The 8,306-nt window shown below is 29.7% G+C and overlaps 1 long non-coding RNA gene across 1 annotated transcript; it reads left to right on the forward strand.

The window, feature by feature from the left end:
- The first annotated feature begins 1,564 nt into the window (after positions 1 to 1,564).
- Positions 1,565 to 2,844, forward strand: LOC117171667. Its single transcript, XR_004466908.1, has 3 exons — positions 1,565 to 1,751; positions 2,457 to 2,629; positions 2,740 to 2,844. It is a non-coding gene; the product is annotated as an uncharacterized LOC117171667 (long non-coding RNA).
- The last annotated feature ends 5,462 nt before the right edge of the window (positions 2,845 to 8,306 follow it).

The following is an 8,306-nucleotide window of genomic DNA, read 5'->3' on the forward strand; positions in this document are numbered from 1 at the left end:
TTCTTTCCCAAATACACGCAAGCCTATAAACCTTCCTTTTGCGTTTATTAATACTTCCCCAAAATTTTTCCGCTTTTTTAAAACTTTTATTTTTAAATGTGGAAAAAAATTTCGATCTTAGGATTGGCTTGGTCGGTTGATTTGAGTGTCACATGCCCTTAAGTACACTGAAAAAATTCATCCGTAAAAAAGTCACGAACTTGCAGCTAGGTCTCGGGTACGGGATAAAAAAATCAAACATTAAATCCTTATTTCTATAAAAAATGTATGGATGAATTTGGAACTTTTTTACGAACAGTCTAAATTTCCTACGAACAGTTCGAATTTCCTACGAACAGTTCCTGAAAATTTTAGACTGAAATATAAAAAGAGAAAAATGTTATTGGTCCGATTTAATGTATATTTATTTGTAAATAGAACATAAAAAACATAAAAATAGATAAAACATTAACTATGAGTGCGTAAACACGCGCAACCATCGAGGCTGTACAATGTAGGTATAATAAAACTTCTAGACACTCATCCGACGAACTCAAACCACACATACGCATGCACATAAGCACTGAGTGCTCTGAGAAATTTTACCAAATCACTCATAATATTTTTGTAATTATTTACGGAAAAAAAGTGATGAACGGTTTTAGACTTGTCATATCGAGTTCGTCAATTCTTTCTCAAAATTCGCAGAATATTTACGAAAATACATCAATGTACAATAAATTTTTCTCATATACGAGACCTAGCAACTAGTTCGTGACTTTTTTACGTATAAATTTTTTCCGTGTAGAAGGCACTATTTGCCCCAGTAGTTTATCATAACCTTCCGTACAAGTATTAATTTTGCTTTAAAGCCCTAGTTTATTCAGGGACTTAGAACATATTCTGGTCTTTTTTCCAAATTCTTAAAGCGTTTTAGGTATTTGTAAAAGTCTTAAACTTAGACATAAAATGTTTTATTCAGTTTTATAATTAGTTTGAGGTTCGTATTGAAAATTCTTTGACTCAGTATAATTTTAAAGATTTGTTACGAAGAGTTTTGCAATCACCAAGCAATGAATACAATTTTTTGATTAACAAGTTTTTAGTAAATCCCTTTTAGTAATTTGTTTTGAGCAAAAATCTTTTTTCATTGAAACTAAACTTCGTTCCAAGTCCTGTTCTTACAAACAATACCGCATTTAGGACGTTAGAAATACTTTAGAAATTAAATTTTAAAAATCCTTTAAGTTAGACTACCTTATTATCGTAAAATTTAGAAACTATAAATTAATTATAAAATAAAAACTAATATTATGTTTAAGTTTTATAGTTTTCTACAATAAATATCTAAAACGCTTTACGAATTTCGAGAAAAGCCGCGAAAATGTTCTAAATTCCCGAATAAACTTGAGATTTAGAGAAACGTAATTCCTAAATATAAGATTTTCCTGAACCCCTACAGTTAGCTAATTCCTGAGATTTTTTCCACAGCCGTAAGTTTTGACACTACTTACGACGTATGTAATTGTATTCACATCAAATAATTTATTTCAGCCTATATAACCTTATCACGAGAATTAATGGCTTGTAAGGACAATTTAAATGAACTTCTCATTCTCAATAAGGAGAAAGTATGTAGATGCGGAAACCGATTAAACTATTCTTATGATGCAGAGGACGATCTGCTTTACCCAGAAAATCCTTGTTCAACGTACGAACAATTCACTGATCTTGAAAAAAGGTTGGCGGAGCAAAGGAACGCTACGGCTTTCGTGAGTACAAAATTATTTTGTTTAATAACATAAATATTTGTGGGAATCCAATCACACATAAAAGCTGGCCTGGTCATTGTAGTCGGTAATTTTAAAGAAAAACCTAAAGCAATTAAATTAATCTTTGATAGTTGTAACATATTACTGAAATTGAGTTTGTATATCAAAGTTTCATACATATATGAACATTGTTTAACTAATTATAAAGGCATTGTAGATACAATCTCTTGTAGAGATAACGAAATTTAACTAAATTTCGTAGCCGATATCTCTCAATTTGCATGTACAATTTACTTAATTACGTTAATGATTTCAACTAAATTCTTTTTAAAAAATTCCGCATTATGATTTAGCAGCAAATATGCATATTTTCAGCGGCTTCTCTTTTTTATCTAAGTTCATAATGCCTTCATAAGGACTTGTATCACGTCGAAACATTTTGGCAAGTAATAAAATTTAATTTTGAACATAAAAAACCAGTATAGGCATCAGCAAAATTCATTGTCTTGCCTTTTTTAAGAAATTGAAGTTACAAGGCTATTGTTTGAAAATACTTTAAGATTAAAAAAATAAATAAAAGTAATAAGTCTCGAGAAGATGCATTCCTTATAATGAATTCAATCGTTTTACGAAAAAATTAACTGAACCATCAATTTACTGTATTTTTTCAAAGCTTTAGAACTTAATTTTAATTTTTAATTTTAGACGAATTCTGTGAAGAATAGAGGTGGAAAGAATACTCCTATCGCAGTGAGACTAGAAATACAAAGAATTATGACAAACGAATTGTGCCTTCAGTTTAGTTGGGCAGGAAAAAGTAATAGCGGGAAACGTAAGAGGACTTTTTGAACCAACGACTGTTCGTAAACTGTTTGTGGGTATGTTTAATTGCGATTAAATATATTGCTTTAATGTGTTTTATTGTTTTGCGTGTGCAGGTGTGTGTATAGTTTTATTCGTAAAATAATATTAACTTTTCGTATTGCAGAAATGATTTTATCATGCAGACGAGGCAAGAGGATGCATTTTTTAAGTCGTCAAAATAATGTTTCATCACTTACTTTCATGCTTTATTATTTCTTTTTATTCTTTAAAGCATAAGTTTTCCCCAAAGTTTTTCTTACTTAAAACCTGTTTTCTTATGAATGGAAAGACAATGTCTACAATTTCTAAATATTCTTCTGTTATATAACAAATAACAACTGATTTTTGTGAAGCAAAATTATAAACTTTCACATGTTTAATTTTTTTTAGCTTTATTTAGATTTGAAAAATCGTTTTATGTAGCTGAATTGTAACTGAAGTTTTACGAAGATTACTTGTAATCTTTCTGATTAAGGCCTTACCATACTCGTGTGATTCCTACTTTAACGAAGTTTTGTCGCAACAGCTCACGTCCAGATGAAATTGCAAATCTAGTTGAAAATCTTCGAAAGTAAATAAAGGACATTAAGGAAAGTTTGTGTAGTCCTAAATTCTTTCTTAATTATAAAAATGTATTACTATACGGATATTCCTGAGTGTTTTTAGTTAATTTGTTAAATTGTTCAGTAGACATCTCATTTTACTTCGACGTGAGCTGTTATGAAAAAAATATCAGTAAGATAGAAATCGTGCAAGTATGATATGTCCTTAAATATAATTCTTCGTGTCACCCAAGTCCAGCATATTGAGGACGTTTAAAGAACATTTTTCTGTATTAAATGGGCTTGAAAATGTACAGGTGACTAGTTTATGCATTTATATTGCATGTGAGATCTTAGTACTGGATAATTGAAATGTATTAACTCCTTATTGTAATAATTTCATTTTCAGGTTAGTGATTTTTGGACAATTTCACTTAATAATATTGATAGAAGTTATATTATGTATTTTATTGAAACATAAAGACTAAATGGTTTAAGCATTTAAACCGAGATTTCGTTATTGATACTAGACAAAGAATAGTAGCTATAACTCTTTATTAAATCGCAATTTATGCTGTGATCTCCCACACATCAACAGTGGGAAATTGCCAGTATTAACCATTGGGTTAAGAATGGCCCAATACCGGCAACCGATGGTATCATAACTCATTCACTTACTCACATTGGCAAATTTTGGATAGTACTAAGAATTCGTAACCATTCATCTAACATAACATGGATAACTTGGCTGCCATTGACGGACCAGTGATTGAAATAAACACGAGCCAAGCTCAGAAAAAAATTTCACCAGTATAAATAATATTTTTTGATAAAATCTCATTTGTTCCCAATGCTTGGTCTATGAACGGAAGTCAAGTTAGCCATATTTTCGAAAAAATTGGGCTGTTGTAGTTACCAACTTTGAACCATGAATGGCTACCAAGTTTGGTCATTAGCGATATCATTTCAAGCTTCGGACAATGATGACCTAGGACTGACATTCAATCTTGTGCGCCACCATTAGCATCTTGGGCTCCCAACCTTAGGCCTTGTAAGAGCCAGTGATAAAGTTTTTACTGGGTTGAGAATATACTATAGTCATCTAGTGGATATTTGCGGGATATTCCTACAAGGCAGAAATGTCTATATTCCTTGAATATCCATAAGATATCTTGGATATTTTTTGGATATTTAAATGTCTAGCATGAGATATCTAGAAAATTACAATATCTCACGTTAAAAATTTAAATATTCCAGAAACATCTAAAAACAATCCAGGCTATCTTATATCCCGCAAATATCCAGAAAATATCTGTACAATGCCTTAAGATATTAATTGGATATACTAAAATATTCCGGTGGTATACATAACAGATTTTCATGTAAAATATAAATAATCAGCAAGAAGAATTCTTCGCGTCTTCCAGGTAGAGCGGATTTAGGACGTTCTTGGAATGTTCCTCTTAGACAGACAATCTTGAAAGAAGTAATTATTATTTTTAAACTCATTTAGGTGATTTGTTTATACATTTCAAACAAACCGAGTTACGAGATATAATTGATATTTTTTAACTGATAATTTACCGGTATAACATAATTTTTTAAGTTACTGCTTTTTTTACAAAAACAAAAAAATTCTTTGCGTCTTTCAGCTGGAACGGTTTTAGAACGTTTGTGGAACGTCTCTTCTTTGATAGGCAAATTTGAGAGATGTGCTAATTATTTTCAACCCTTGAAGGTAAATGCTTTATACAATTAGATTTCAGCTAGTTGACAGATATAGAAAACATTTTCAATTCATTATTTACTGGTATAACTTTAATTTTGAGTTGTTTTTTTTCGAGCAATGTCAGATGAAAAAATATTTTTTCGTGAAACTTGACCACTTAAGAATCTTGTATAGCATTTAATTTTTTACAGCAGTGAAAAATATCCTAGGATACAGAGTGTGCTGTACCTTTTTTGAAAAGAATTTTTTGCGTCTTTCAGCTGGAACGGTTGTGGAATGTTTGTGGAACGTCTCTTCTTAGATAGGCAAATTTGGGAGATGTGCTTATTACTTTTAACCCTTGAAGGTGAATGCTCTATACATTTAGATTTCACCTAGTTCATAGATATAAAAAACATTTTTAATTAATTATTTACCGGTATAACTTTATTTTTTAAGTTGTTGTTTTTGTCGGGCAATGTCAGATGAAAATACAGTTTTTCGTGAAACTTTATGATTCAAGAATATTATAAAGCATTTAATTTCTTATGGCCGCGAAATAGACATTAGTATATAGGATGTCATGTACCTTTTTTGAAAAGAATTTTTGCGTCTTCCAGCTGGAACGGTTTTAGAACGTTTGTGGAATGTTTCTTCTTAGATAGGCAAATTTGAGAGAGGTGCTTATAATTTTCAACCCGTAAAAGTGAATGGTTTATACCTTCAGACTTCATTTAGTTGTTAGATATAGATAACATTTTCAAGGCATTATTAACCATTATAGCCTTTTTTTAAGTTACTTTTTTTGCCAGCAACGTACTTTTTCACTTTTTTCATAGTGAACTTGCAAGGCAAGGCGTTAATAAAGTATTTTTGAAACGCTAAAATGATTTATTTATTTGCATGACCTTTTCGTCCTTGATACCGAGTAAAAAGCAGTATAACAAATATTGTACATTATTTAATTGCTCCTTGTACAACGAAATAAAGGTTATTTTATTGCGTGGCGTACTTTTACATAAAAAAAGAAATTAATTTTAGTCATAATTCTGGCCATTTTTAAGAAAAATAGTCCGGAATAAAATTATCATAATCCGCATGTTTTGAATAAATACGAGCGTGGAAGCTTTTACAGATTAATTTTCAATTTTCAAACAATGTTGAATGCTTTCTCAATGTTAACATTCTATAAGAAGCAAAAAGTATGGTATACATATTAAATCTTGATTTTTTAATTCTATTCATGATAAGATATGAATATAATTAAAAAAATTTTTTTTTAATTTTTATAATGTTCTTATATTAGGTTCCTGGAACGTCATTCTGACGTTTTTTGCACAGATCCCTAAGACGTCTCTTTAAAAACGTTTTATAGACAGAAAACGGCCTGACATAGACATCATTACGTCGTATTTAGGACATGTTTTCTTATGTACATCTATAATACAATTTAACGTATTTCAACCTTTTTTGGTCTGCTTTATGCTGTACCGAAAACATGCTCAAAATTTACAGCGCCTTGTAACTAAATAAAGTTAGTTCTAGGGACGTTCTAAAGTCGACTTTTTCAAGATGTCCTAAACATGTTCACAAAAATTACGTTTTGAGAACGTTTTTCACAATTTTGTGCCCACTGGGATATTTCTGCAAGATTGACATCTTTGATTTAAAATTTAACTTTTTTGTTGACAGTTTGGTTTTTTTATGTTAAAAATTCCTTTTTTCTTTGAAAATTGCAACTTGTCTATTCTTGATTAGAAATTGAACCTTTATAAGCTGAAAATTCAACTATTTGGTAGAAAATTCATGGAATTTGTTAAAAATCCGTCTTTTTGGTGAGAAAGTTAATCTTGTTTGTTGCAAATTCATTATAGATTTCGACTTTAAATCTTAGGAATTCAAAGTGTTTCATATTGAATTCAAATCAATTGAAAGTGAGTTTTAAATAATAACTGATACGAGGGGTTTTATTAGCTGTAAGGAATAGCGTGAGTTACAAGTTTAAGATGATAAAAGACCCTGTGATCCTCTTCGTGACTTTCTTATCTAAAAACCAGCTGATGTGTACAATGTGAAAATTATTTCGAAACTATTCATGACAAAAATAAATCATGATTTGTAAACACTCGAAACCCCTAATTGGATAGTTTTTCTTTGTTATTACAATATTTAAAAAAATTCATTTGAAGAAATAAATGAAATCAAAAATTTTTTCAATCCTTGATGGGAATTTTTTTACAAATACGAGAAAGTACAACTACTTTTACAGAAAAACACCAATGAATATAATAATTTTTTAAATACTAAGAAATTCAGGTGGCCGTTTTAATCAAGCAACAAAATTTCCGGTCATTTCCCGCTTCGCAAAAAATAATTGAATTATTTCAATTCTTTGGAATTCTTTCCATTTCCATTTTTTTGTAGTAGACTTAGTTGCTGAGATGTAGCCCTATACGCCTTATATTTTTTTGAATTTTGTTGGATTCTTCGATTCTTTGAATTATTAAATTTTAATGAGCAAGGCACAGTCTAGTTACTGGTTTTTGTAATTAATAAAATTATGAGAAAAAGGATTATACGTTTCAAATAATAAAAAAAAAAACAGAATTTTAATATAATTTTGATAAATAATTAAACGACTAGTGAAAACCTACAATTTTTCCTGGGAATTAAATGTAAATTGTCAATTCGACACTACAGAGAAGTGTACATATTACTTCAGTTATACCTTAATTATGCGAAAAAATCATGAAATATTTTAGGATTTAAAAATACACGTAGAAGACATTTATACAGTGAAGTATTTGAAACTTCAATTCACTATTTTTGTAAAAATTATATGTTTTTTAATATTTTTTAAAATTTCCCCACAATTCTAAAATATGACAAGAATTTTTTGTAACTTATTCATATAGTGTCTCGAAAATTTCTCTTTTAAAAGGAACCAGACGAGGAATTAATTTAACTAAACTTTATTAAATTTTTTAATTTAATTAAATTCTAAATTAAACGAAAATTTATTTACTTTTTAAATTTATCTTAATTTCATTTAAGTCTTTAATTTATTTAAAAAAATAATAATTTTTGAAATTTCACTGAACATCTAAAGTACGAAAATAATTTTTTTAAATTTATTTAGTATCTCGAAAATGTCCCTTTTTTTAAAAGAAACGGTAAAAAAAATTAATTAATTTTAACATACTAATAAATATAATAATTGTAGGTCCTCAATAATTTTAATATTTTCGGCGTACAGAGACGGCCCCGAGTCAGATATAGATATGGCTGGCGAAGGCAAGCGCGAGAATGGAGAAACAGAAAATCACCGGCACGTTCGGTTTGGCTCTTAATGTGCGCCTTGGCCCCCCTCCCGTAGACGTATGCAAAGGACGCGGTTGCCATAGAAAAGTCGAAAAGTTGTAGAGGGCAGCACCTTGATGC

Source organism: Belonocnema kinseyi, chromosome 4 (assembly GCF_010883055.1).
Source record: "Belonocnema kinseyi isolate 2016_QV_RU_SX_M_011 chromosome 4, B_treatae_v1, whole genome shotgun sequence".
In the NCBI taxonomy this organism is placed as follows: Eukaryota; Metazoa; Arthropoda; class Insecta; order Hymenoptera; family Cynipidae; genus Belonocnema; species Belonocnema kinseyi.